The following is a 13,818-nucleotide window of genomic DNA, read 5'->3' on the forward strand; positions in this document are numbered from 1 at the left end:
TTTCCTTTCTAATTAACCCAGGTATATATAATGCAGCTCTTATAGTTTGTACACGGGATAGTTTGTGTGGACAGCACAAGGTTTACAAAGGGCTTAAGACTTGACCTCGTTGAGAGGTTTCCTATTGTAATAGTACAGTTACATACAAACGCTGCTCTTGTAGTTAGGGCCCAATATAGTGTGGACAGCACAAGGATTACAAAGGGGCAAGGGATTAACCTCGTCGAGAGGTTTCCTTTTTCAATAGTATAGATACAAACAAACGCTACTCTTGTAGTTAGTGCCCAGTATAGTGTGGAAAGCGTTAACTCCTACTCTACTGTTTAGAAATGCACTGCATTGTTACTAGACCTGTATGTATTAAATACCTTCTGCTTGAAAAGTGAAAGAACCTTCCACTAACAACTGTTTTAGCACCCTACTTTGTACACTATTACTGAATCTACCTCCTGCTGAATGTATCTCATACATAGTTGTACGTACAAATGTATTATACCTACTGCTGCTAACATTGAATATTGCCTTTAATAACTGATACTGGGAATTGCAAATATTGTTTTTCACCCTGTTACCTGTATTTCTCATACTTTGGTACCTCTCCATACATCCTATTTCTAACCACCGCTGTTCTTTCAATTATTGTTTTTTTTGTATTCCAGCATTAAAGCCTAGTGCTCCTCATCGGGTTGTCCCTTCCCTGCTGGCTTATCTCTCCTGGTTTCCCTGAAGCTACGAAGCTGGCTATCTGTACTGGCACCCAGGAAGCACCCCTATCTCCTCTTGAGTAAAGGCTGTTTAATTCCTAATCTCACCTGCATTGGCTGTATGTCCATTTTTTGTTTAATTTACTTGGTGTTTTTGTCCTCTTGTGGGCGGCACACACGTAGTACAAGCTAAAGTTGCTCCTATCCCTTACTTACCTGCATACTATTTAGTCGCCATATCCCCTTGCATTTATTTTTTGCTGCTCACCTGTCCCTGCTAGTCTTCCCATAACTGAGACATCCTGCTTGCCTTGCCTCTTCTGTCTCCTCACTCTCTCTCCATTACTTCTTTCTGGCTGCTGCACTCCTTTTCTCTGTTCTTCCTACCTTTAGTTCACTTACGACTGGGTCTTGCATATTAATACCTGCTTACTTTCTTCTTTTTCCTCCCAGTGTCCCTCTGTATAATGTATATATTACTTCCCTATACCTTGCACCTACTGTCTCCTTGTATTCTCACTGTACCCTTTCATGTTTTTCTCTCCTAAACTATACTTTTTTCCCACTTATACCTGCACCTGTTAAATGTACCTGTATACTGCCTGAACCCTCTCAGGTTCCTTAACTAACTCTCCCTTTCTTGCTTTTTAAACTACGTAGTATAGGCAACTCGTGGTGTTAACTTCCCTGCTTAGCTGATTGTTTTCTGCTCTCCTCTCTAACTGTTTCCTGCTGGCTCTCGCCTCCCGCCCCCACACTAAGCCCTCCATGCTTATTGGTTTTCCCTCCTGACTCCCCCTCCCCCCTCCCTACACAAACTCTACTTGTAGTGGTTTCCTCTCTGAGGCGCCATCTTTGAACCTCTTCTAGCTCATTGTAGGTCTCCCCTGGCTTGCCCGCGTGGTGTGCTGCCTGTAAGTGTTACTTGTTTTTCTCACCAATTGTGATTTATTTTTTCTTTTTTGGTAAAACTGTAAAATGACTCTTAAAACATGCAGTCGCTGAAGTTCTTTTAACCTGTATGTTGTAAGCGCTGCTTGTCTATGGTCTGCCTTTTGTATAAATTACTGATAGTGGTCGCAAGTGCGTTTTTACAGTAACTCCTCTGTAAATGGTGTTTTGTTGTACTTACCTCTGATTTTTGCTGCTGGATGCAGTCGCTAAGGAGGTCTTACTCTGTGTTCCGTAGGCTATAGATTTCTTTGTACTTTTGTCTATGTTTATGCTGCTACACCTAGTCGCCAAGGTTTTTAAAGCTAGACTTCTATAAGAAATATTTTATTGTACTCTGCCATTGTTTTTAGACACAATATTGGGTCGCTAAGTGATCGTTACCCTAGAGCACTATTAGCAATGCACAGTGGTACTTTATCTTTAATTTAACTACTGTTTTAAGCTGCGTAGAGGCCCATATTTCAAGTGCTATGTATGCGTTGTTTTAGTATAGCCTGTTTAGACTTGGCTATTGTATACAGTTGCTAGTTTAAAACTTTTTCTTTACTAAAAGCCCTTATATTATTTAAGGGTAAGAGGTTTACCTCGTTGAGAGGTTTCCTTTCTAATTAACCCAGGTATATATAATGCAGCTCTTATAGTTTGTACACGGGATAGTTTGTGTGGGCAGCACAAGGTTTACAAAGGGCTTAAGATTGACCTCGTTGAGAGGTTTCCTATTGTAATAGTACAGTTACATACAAACGTTGCTCTTGTAGTTAGGGCCCAATATAGTGTGGACAGCACAAGGATTACAAAGGGGCAAGGGATTAACCTCGTCGAGAGGTTTCCTTTTTCAATAGTATAGATACAAACAAACGCTACTCTTGTAGTTAGTGCCCAGTATAGTGTGGAAAGCGTTAACTCCTACTCTACTGTTTAGAAATGCACTGCATTGTTACTAGACCTGTATGTATTAAATACCTTCTGCTTGAAAAGTGAAAGAACCTTCCACTAACAACTGTTTTAGCACCCTACTTTGTACACTATTACTGAATCTACCTCCTGCTGAATGTATCTCATACATAGTTGTACGTACAAATGTATTATACCTACTGCTGCTAACATTGAATATTGCTTTTAATAACTGATACTCTCTAACTGTTTCCTGCTGGCTCTCACCTCCCGCCCCCATACAAAGCCCTCCATGCTTATTGGTTTACCCTCCTGACTCCCCCTCCCCCCTCCCTACACAAACTCTACTTGTAGTGGTTTTCTCTCTGAGGCGCCATCTTTGAACCTCTTCTAGCTCATTGTAGGTCTCCCCTGGCTTGCCCGCGTGGTGTGCTGCCTGTAAGTGTTACTTGTTTTTCTCACCAATTGTGATTTTTTTTATTTCTTTTTGGTTAAACTGTAAATTGACTCCTAAAACTTGCAGCCGCTGAAGTTCTTTTAACCTGTATGTTGTAAGCGCTGCTTGTCTATGGTCTGCCTTTTGTATAAACTACTGATAGTGGTCGCAAGTGCGTTTCACAGTAACTCCTCTGTATATGGTGTTTTGTTGTACTTACCTCTGATTTTTGCTGCTGGATGCAGTCGCTAAGGAGGTCTTACTCTATGTGTTCCGTAGGCTATAGATTTCTTTGTACTTTTGTCTATGTTTATGCTGCTACACCTAGTCGCCAAGGTTTTTAAAGCTAGACTTCTATAAGAAATGTTTTATTGTACTCTGCCATTGTTTTTAGACACAATATTGGGTCGCTAAGTGATCGTTACCCTAGAGCACTATTAGCAATGCACAGTGGTACTTTATCTTTAATTTAACTACTGTTTTAAGCTGCGTGAGGCCCATATTTCAAGTGCTATGTATGCGCTGTTTTAGTGTAGCCTGTTTAGACTTGGCTATTGTATACAGTTGCTAGTTTAAAACTTTTTCTTTACTAAAAGCCCTTATATTATTTAAGGGTAAGAGGTTTACCTCGTTGAGAGGTTTCCTTTCTAATTAACCCAGGTATATATAATGCAGCTCTTATAGTTTGTACACGGGATAGTTTGTGTGGACAGCACAAGGTTTACAAAGGGCTTAAGATTGACCTCGTTGAGAGGTTTCCTATTGTAATAGTACAGTTACATACAAACGCTGCTCTTGTAGTTAGGGCCCAATATAGTGTGGACAGCACAAGGATTACAAAGGGGCAAGGGATTAACCTCGTCGAGAGGTTTCCTTTTTGAATAGTATAGATACAAACAAACGCTACTCTTGTAGTTAGTGCCCAGTATAGTGTGGAAAGCGTTAACTCCTACTCTACTGTTTAGAAATGCACTGCATTGTTACTAGACCTGTATGTATTAAATACCTTCTGCTTGAAAAGTGAAAGAACCTTCCACTAACAACTGTTTTAGCACCCTACTTTGTACACTATTACTGAATCTACCTCCTGCTGAATGTATCTCATACATAGTTGTACGTACAAATGTATTATACCTACTGCTGCTAACATTGAATATTGCCTTTAATAACTGATACTGGGAATTGCAAATATTGTTTTTCACCCTGTTACCTGTATTTCTCATACTTTGGTACCTCTCCATACATCCTATTTCTAACCACCGCTGTTCTTTCAATTATTGTTTTTTTTGTATTCCAGCATTAAAGCCTAGTGCTCCTCATCGGGTTGTCCCTTCCCTGCTGGCTTATCTCTCCTGGTTTCCCTGAAGCTACGAAGCTGGCTATCTGTACTGGCACCCAGGAAGCACCCCTATCTCCTCTTGAGTAAAGGCTGTTTAATTCCTAATCTCACCTGCATTGGCTGTATGTCCATTTTTTGTTTAATTTACTTGGTGTTTTGTCCTCTTGTGGGCACACACGTAGTACAAGCTAAAGTTGCTCCTATCCCTTACTTACCTGCATACTATTTAGTCGCCATATCCCCTTGCATTTATTTTTTGCTGCTCACCTGTCCCTGCTAGTCTTCCCATAACTGAGACATCCTGCTTGCCTTGCCTCTTCTGTCTCCTCACTATCTCTCCATTACTTCTTTCTGGCTGCTGCACTCCTTTTCTCTGTTCTTCCTACCTTTAGTTCACTTATGACTGGGTCTTACATATTAATACCTGCTTACTTTCTTCTTTTTCCTCCCAGTGTCCCTCTGTATACTGTATATATTACTTCCCTATACCTTGCACCTACTGTCTCCTTGTATTCTCACTGTACCCTTTCATGTTTTTCTCTCTTAAACTATAATTTTTTCCCACTTATACCTGCACCTGTTAAATGTACCTGTATACTGCCTGAACCCTCTCAGGTTCCTTAACTAACTCTCCCTTTCTTGCTTTTTAAACTACGTAGTATAGGCAACTCGTGGTGTTAACTTCCCTGCTTAGCTGATTGTTTTCTGCTCTCCTCTCTAACTGCTTCTGCCCTGCTTCGCTCTACTCCCTACCCCCTTATCCCACCCACCCCACGTGTCCTTAGCTTTATACCCCTCACACCACACCCCCTCTATTACTTCACCAATCACTGGCTCATACCTCATCTACAACTTCCTCTCAACTATACCTTCCTCAATCACCTCTCCTATCACCTGTCTATACTTAAAGTTATATTCTTACCTTGTCTCTTCCATCTAGCTACACATCCTTAGACTATAGTCTTACCAAAGTCTTAGTCTATTCCTCTCTTTCATACCTCAACATGTCTACAGACATACACAATCCTACTTCCATGATCTCTGTAAAAGACAATATTCTAAAAATACTAATACTCCTGCTCATCACTTCCTTTTCTCTCACAATGCCCTATTTCTTAACCTCTTATGAATCTAAACTCAATTTCAACTTCAACTACTCTCCTAAACAAACAACCTCAAATTACAAAAGCCTAAACTTTACTCAGTTAAACATTACATCTACCTCTAGTTACCTCTTAGCTAAATATCACAGATGGTCTCGCATAAAAATTCAGAACCTCTTGATTAGGAAACTAAAATACTTACTGAACTTCCCTAACAAATCTCACTTGGAATATACCACTCTACCTTGGTAGATGGCGACATTCACCCCAACTCAGGTCCATCAAATATTTCAGCTGAAGCTACACCTGCTTCACTAAACTCATCTCTTCAATTATCAACCTCCAATACAAATACTCTACTCATAGGACACCTTAATATCCGAAGTGTCTATAACAAAATCACCCAACTCTACTCTCTTCTTGATCACCACTCCTTTGATATTCTTTGTTTAACTGAAACCTGGTTAAAACCCTTTACTAAAGACACTGAAATCTTGCCTCCATGTTATAATATCTTGAGACTTGACCGCAATGGAAAAAAAGGCGGAGGAGTAGCACTACTGTTCAAAACTAAACTAAAATTAACATTAGTACCCTATGAGAACCTTGGATTTACTAAAACTGAACTTCTTATCTCAAAGCTGCAATTAAACCCCAAAAAATCTATCTATATCATCTGTATATATCTACCTCCTGGAAATAACTCTACTACCTTAGAAAATATCCTCAGTTGGGCCACATCCACCTACCCACAAGAAACCATAATACTAGGAGACCTCAACCTAGACTGGTCCTCAATATCCACTAACAACCCAGCATCTCATATTAATCTCCATGGCTTCACTCAGACAATTAATACCACTACTAGGATTAACAAAACTAATAACAAAGAAAGTATTCTTGATTGGATTTTGGTAAACAAACCTCTAGTTAAATATCAGTCTGGAACGCTACCTGATGACATTAGTGACCACAACCTAACCTATATTATAAGACAAAAAAATGCCTCTAACTACTCTCCTTTATATAGGACCCTATGTGACCTCAAATGCTTTAATCCAACCCAATTTAAAACTGAACTAAAGGCCTGTAACTGGAACCCACTAAAAACACTTCCTCTTCAAGAAGCTGTTAATTACTTTAACACCACATTCCTAACAATTCTGGATAATCATGCACCAAAACGTTCTATTAGAATTAAAGCTAAGCTAGCCCCCTGGCTAACTAAAGAGACTAGACAAAAAATGTCACTTAGAAACAAATCTTGGTTAAAATGGCGAATTAGCAAATCTCCCATAGACCAACAGACTTTCAGGCATCTGAGAAACAGTACCAAAAAAGCAATCCTCTCTGACAAAAGGAGCTATTATAGCAATCTTCAGCAAGTGAATCACAATAACCCTCAAATTCTGGTCAACCCTAAACAGACTTCTTCACCCTGGACAGACTACCACCCCCTCCCCTTCTGGGTCTGATAGAATTTCTCCCCTTGATACTGCCAACACTTTCAACTCATTCTTCATTGATACTATTAATTCCTTGGCCTCCCATCTCTCCAGTGACGATGCTAGCATCCTTGACCATGCATCCTCCAAACTACCAACCTTTAGGCTACAACCCATCTCCACTACCTTTATACAGAGATGTATTCTCAAACTTAAACCATGTACCCCCTCAGCTGACCAGCTGCCTTCTGAATTCCTTCAAAAAGCAGCCTCTGAAATCGCTTATCCCATATCTATTCTTATTAATAGGACCATAAATGAAGAAACCATACCTGATATCTGGAAAATCTCTCACATCATACCATTACATAAAGGAGGAAACTCCTTTGAACATTCCAACTACAGGCCCATAGCCCTATTGTCCCCACTCACAAAAATAATGGAAAAATGTGTCCACCATCAGTTAATGAATCACCTAATACAAAATAACATTCTGACAAACTGTCAACATGGCTTTAGGCCCTATCATAGCACAACTACTGCTCAGCTCTCCTTTACAGACATTAACAAAAATCGCAACAATAATATCCTGTCTTCGGCTGTCTTCATTGACCTGTCCAAAGCCTTCGACATGGTTAACCACTCTCTCCTATTAAAAATTCTCAAATCCCTTTCCTTAGGACCTAAGGCTATCCACTGGTTCAGTTCATATCTCACTAACAGGAAACAGGCCGTCCTCTGGGATAACAAACTCTCATCTCTTCTACCAATTTCACTTGGGGTCCCCCAAGGCTCTATTCTTGGACCTCTTCTATTCTCCCTCTTTATAAATGACTTACAATTAGCCATTCCCCAGGCTACATGCATTCAATATGCTGATGACTCCACACTTATCTGCTCTGCTAAATCCATTTCCGAACTTCAAACTAACACTCAAGCAGTATTTTCTAAAGTTGAAACTTGGTTCCTAAAACGTTGTCTACTCCTAAACGCAAAAAAGACCAAACTCCTACTCTCTAAGCCTACTACCAGATCCCCTACATTTGACTTCACTATCGTGTCGAATAATGGAACCATTATATTACCTGACTCTACTACTAAATTACTAGGTGTCACGATTGACAACAATCTTTCCTTCGACTCTCATATCAACAATACCATTAAATCTGTAAACAGGAAACTTGGCTCTCTATATAGAATCAAAACTTTTTTAACCTTCCCAGCAAAAGTTAATCTTGCCCACTCACATCTTATTTCCACACTTCTCTATGCCTCACCTATCTACACTAATCTCAAGAAAAACAATCTCTCTAAACTGTCTACCACTTACAATAACATAGCTAGATTTGTGACTGGGAAGCAATTTAGAACCCATCATTGTCTGAATCTGCAACAACTTAATTGGCTCGAACTGACAAACATGTTGCTTCTATCCCAACTTATGTTTGTCCAAAGAGCTTTTTACCAACCTCTTAATACACCTGTTCTTTCTAACCTCTTAAGCCCCTACTCAAACCTGAACTCACTCCACTCTTCCATCAAACTGCTAGTTACCTTAACCAAATCTAATAACCTTGCTGGTGATTCCCTTTTCTCAAATGCCATTGGAAAACACTGGAATAAACTTCCTCCCGAACTTACTTCAATTGCATCTACTGTTCTGTTTAAACAAAAACTCAGAGTCTACCTTAAAAGCCACTAGACGTGTTCCTGCTCTAAGCCTGATTAAAATTTTCTTTGTTTTTTCTCCTCCTCATGGCTATTGTCTCTCTCTTTCTGGCAATACATATCTCTTTAAATCTGCACTTTCTTTCGATTAATGTTCTCTTTTCCTTGGTTTCATGCTTTCTCTAAATGGTTCTAAAGATGAATTTATGTTGAATATGTTTATACCTTTATACTACGATTAATCTTTCTTGTCTTGGAGTGAAAGTCCTACCACTTTTTAATCTGTTATTATGAATTTTTTGTTATGTTGTATCCGTCTTGTCTACATATGGAGCTTTTCTCCCCGGGCCTCTGCTGAAAATGGAAATATATCCAGTTAGACTAGCCCGGTTAACAAATGTAAAATAAAAATAAATAAAATAAATAAACTGCTGGTCTCCGGAGCCTAATTTTCGATTACTAGTTACGTTTTGGGCACTTTTACCATATCTTTGCTGTTTAATATATATTTACTACACAACCTAGAGATAAAAGACATCACAAGAGTTAAAGTCAAATTTACAACAGTACTTAAATCTAAGTACATAACATTGCAAGGAACATATCTGAGTCATCATATGAAAATTACTGCAAATGTAATTACAATTTAAATGCACCATGAACTTCACATAAAGCAAAATTGTAAAGACAACAATAATGTAACTGAAAACAAAACAAAATAAATAAAATAAGTGACAGAACACTGTTTATAGTTTTGAACAATCAAGAATGAATTAATATTTAGAAATGTTAATAAGTTACTCTGTTTATGAATATTTATGATGTTTAACCAGCAATGCTGTATTTATGAGAGAATATCATATTAATAGTTTAAATTGAAATGATAACAAAGATATAAGCAGGAATTTGAATAATAGGAGTATAAAAATTATGAAAATATCCTATAAACTTTAAAGCAATTATCCCCCCCGCACACTGATTTATTCTGTTTATTCATTTTAATGCAACATGCTGATGTACACTTGAAAAGGCTGAACAAAATTGATTGTATCCAACCAAACACTATGAACAATTTCATGCATTTCGTTGAAACTTTTGATTCCTTGAAACAGGAATGGGCTTTCTTGTTCTGTCAGTTCCTGTTTCCTCTAAAGCAATAGGATTCTCCTTATCTTTACTGTTATGTAATGTCAAAATTAGCATACTTAAAAGAGGTTTGGGCATAGGGGGTCTCCCCCTGCAAAAAACATAGTTTGTCTTATTGCCTGATTTGATGTCTTGGGAGATCCATATATTTTTTATATTGAAATGGGTTTTGAGAAAACTGCCTTTCAGAGAACCAGTATAAACTTACTGTCAGACTTGATCAAAATTAATTTACACGCTTTACTGCATTTTGTCAACCCGTGGCAAATACTGTATGAAATGTAAACATTCTCAACTGATAAAAAATATTAAGCATTATGCCCTTTAAGCAGAGTTCTTCATTAAGGACATAACTGCAAACTACAGGGTTCAAGAACTCTGTAGATTTAGGCAAATAGGTTTGCTTTCATTTCATTGGTATTGCTTGTGTCCTTAAATATAGATTGGAAGGCAGCGTGCATTATTTTGCTCGTGCAAAAGAGTAATTTACAATGTCTATTATAAAACTAGATGCAAAAGTATTTACTGATTGTCTATCGTGTCATTCTCAGTAGAAGCAGAGTTAACAGGAGTTTCATAAGAAAAAAAATAATGTACTCAAAACAGGTTTGATAGCTTCTGTCTACTAAATTAGGCTGGAAACGCCCTTTGTTAAGTATAGATATCTCTGAGAAAAAAATACTATCGGTACAGCAGTGATGGCCGAGTGGTTAAGGCGTTGGACTTGAAATCCAATGGGGTCTCCCCGCGCAGGTTCGAACCCTGCTCACTGCGTAAGTTTTTGTTCAAATAAAATGCTTGTGTGTAAAATAAACAGCATCAGTACTTAAAAAATTGCAATTATTATATACTCTTCCCTTGTGCAATAACTGCTGAAAATATGAATACATTATAAATAAGTTTCTGTGTCGCACTAGTAAAGAAGGTGAGTATGATGATCCAAGAAATATATGAAACTACTAGGTAGAATAAATGCTGTCAACACTAAGAACTACCAAGCAAAGGATAAGCAGGTTACACAGATAAACATTCAGTAAATAAACTGTGAAAAAGACTCAACTAAGCTAGAACCTTCACTGCATGATACCTTTCTTGTAGTTTTTACTCAACAGTAAAAACTAGAGTTAACCAGTGTCAATCTCAAAATACATGAAATGGATGCTACCATAAAGGTTGGCAAAAATTATTATATTTACAATGAAAGTTAAGGATTTATGGCGTTTGACAGAAACCTATAAGCCTGATTTCATTTTTCACAAATAACCCCTTAAATACTGAAATTTTTAAGTTATATGTTTTCTTGTTGCAAACACCCCCCTCACGTCATCTTTGTAGAAAACTACAACCACTGCATGCCCACCAAAAATATTATCTATTGCAGGATTACTATGCTGGAAGGCTAAGAGAAATCCTGCACTATAGTAACCTTACAGAAGTTAATAAGTAAATACCTGACCCAAGACTACTGTCATCATTTTAGTGGAGCCGCAAGATGCTGAAGGCTGGTGGGGTGGGGGTCCGGAGGGGCATGTAGTGACCTCAAAAGGGCATTTTTATCCTTTTTGTAGCTGTTTCCTACGATAAGAGGCATACACATGATATACATTGTATACACTGTCAACTGGAGTTGCATTTAGAATAGTTTTATAGAAATTTCATATAAAAATTCTAAATGAAGCCTTTCTTCAATCCATTTCAAGTGTGAATGGGGCACACACTTTTATCTAAATGCATGACCTTTGAATATAACTGTTCAAATAAATAGCCTGTGAGCTAGAAACGTGGATGATTACAGGCAAGGGAGATAGAAGGATTAACAAGCAGCATTAAAGACTGGCATCTTTTTAGTATCTGGGTATTGCAATACTAAGCTACACAGTCGTGAACAACATCTGTAATTGTTGTAAAGCATGGCCTCTAGTTTTAGTCTGTTACTGATATAGTTCTGACAGCCCGTTGTACACTTTATATTGTTAATTTGGATATAGTGAAGATAGCTTGGCTATTTTCAAATTCAGAATAAAAAGTAGAGTGAGCTGCCAGGATTATAGTCTGGAACAGATCGAAACTACAGAGTCCATGTTTCTGTTTGTTGACAGTCTTTTTATGCTCAGAACAATAGATGATGTCTTCTGTGTCCGATTAATAGAAAACATTACACACACACACACACACACACACACACACACACACACACACACACACACATTCTCATATGTTGCTATCTTTTAATACTTCATTCATGAAATATAATGTAAACATCTTGGATTATAGAAACTAGACAAGCTTTGGATATTTAAACAATATAACTGCAAAAAACTATGAGATTATCACAGTTCCATTTTAAAATACAGCATGAGAAATTGCCATTATCAAAGTTCCATTTTATGTAATTTATAAAAGAGGTAATGACAGTTCCACTGCTGTGACCCCATCCAAGCAATGGCAGCACTAATCTTTCAAAGCTGCTTGAGTATAGAGGAAAAAAAAATGATATCCTTATAATTGTTCACTGGTCCCCTCTAGGCTTTCAAATTACTGGATAAAATGTTATCCCCTCCCATAAAGCCTTTTTAGACAATGCCAAATTGGACGTACCTCCCTGGACTACATGAAAAGAGACATAGAGGAGCTCTCTGAGCATGTAGCCATACCTCTCAACCTGGAAACATCAAAAATCTGGACAAGGCCCATGAAAAATAGGTGCAAATCTGTATGCTGATTAACATCTAATTTGCATACATAATTATGTAACCCCACCCACTCCAATGGAATTGTGGGATACCAACTTTCAAACACAAACTAAAGAACAGACAACCAAAATATGGCACCACACCAGAGTTCCCCTGCAGCCATTCCAATGTTCCATTACCTGGCTATTTCACCCCATTTACCATAAACACTAATATGTGTATACTGCTTTACTTCTACAATGATTATTTGGATTTTATTTTTACATTTTGCAGCACAGTAATGCACAAACTCTAACATATGCTAAACAAAACAATACTTTCTCACTATGAAAATAGATTTGGCATTAAAACTTCTCTGCCCTTGAAAGTCATATTCACTGAAACAGCATTGAAACCCACACCAAATCCAAACAAAATGCATCTGGCCAGTGGTGGATAAAGATTACCTTTGGGCTGTCATACATGTGATTTTTGATGCACCTTCCTGATTCTATTAAATTGTATTACTTGTATTCTTATAAACTATATTCCTTGAATACAGCACACTTGTTAGAGTGCTTTTTAAATTTGTTTTGAACATTTTCCCACTAAGCAGTGAAACAAAATGCACAAACCAATAATGACAAAACTGCCCAGTACCCCAATTCAGAACATTTCCATCATAACAGCCTTAGTCAAACTTCTACAATCCACCAGTATCCATAAATATGCACAATATCTGCAAAAGGAAAAGTCATCTAAATAATTCACATTAAAGAGATCTGTAAGTAACAAAGAGCTTGTTGCTAGCAAACAACTTTATATTTCATTGCTTCATTTAAAAAATAAAGTGCCTGTTGCCCTTGAGGAATAAATTGCCTATATTGCATTAAAAATGGTAAGCTATTAATATTTCAATAGGGAATGGATGGCAAACTGATAACAGGTTCATAGTTACTAGGTATCTCCATTCTCCGCCAAAGACATTCTTAGTAATATAGTATCCACACCCCAAAAGTACACAGTGCAGTATCAGCAATCTAGCTACATAATGTGGGAGTAGAAGCCACAGCCTTCTGCATTAAAAGCAAGCATTTTACCTGTTGTGCTACTAACACAAACAGACGTCACATAAGCAGCACTAAAGTTCGATCCCCCTGAAAACTATGCAGCACAAGACATCTGGAAAAAGCCAACATGTATGGGGGGGGGGGGCAAAGGCCCCAAATCAGGGACACTTTGAACATTGCTTGTATGATCCTAGAAAAGTTGCTAGAATAAAATGTTTTGTGTTACCATGCACTTCCTGAAAGATAGGATGACTGAAACTTAAATGGCCATCATTATTTAACGAATTCAGTTCTCACTGATTTGCCAGAAACTACAAATTTTAAGAGGAACAGACCACAAGTAGGAGCTATCTTAATTGCAGTAAGCAATAATACCACAAAGCAATT

General features: G+C 37.8%; 1 non-coding gene and 1 pseudogene across 1 annotated transcript; both read left to right on the forward strand.

Moving 5' to 3' along the window:
• LOC122788711 overlaps nt 1–13,818 on the forward strand; it is a 186,402-nt pseudogene that overhangs the window by 105,987 nt on the left and 66,597 nt on the right.
• Nucleotides 10,382–10,463, forward strand: TRNAS-UGA. Its single transcript has one exon. It is a non-coding gene; the product is annotated as a tRNA-Ser (tRNA).

Source organism: Protopterus annectens, chromosome 14.part0 (genome assembly GCF_019279795.1).
Source record: "Protopterus annectens isolate FY-2018-M chromosome 14.part0, PAN1.0, whole genome shotgun sequence".
NCBI lineage: Eukaryota > Metazoa > Chordata > Ceratodontiformes > Protopteridae > Protopterus > Protopterus annectens.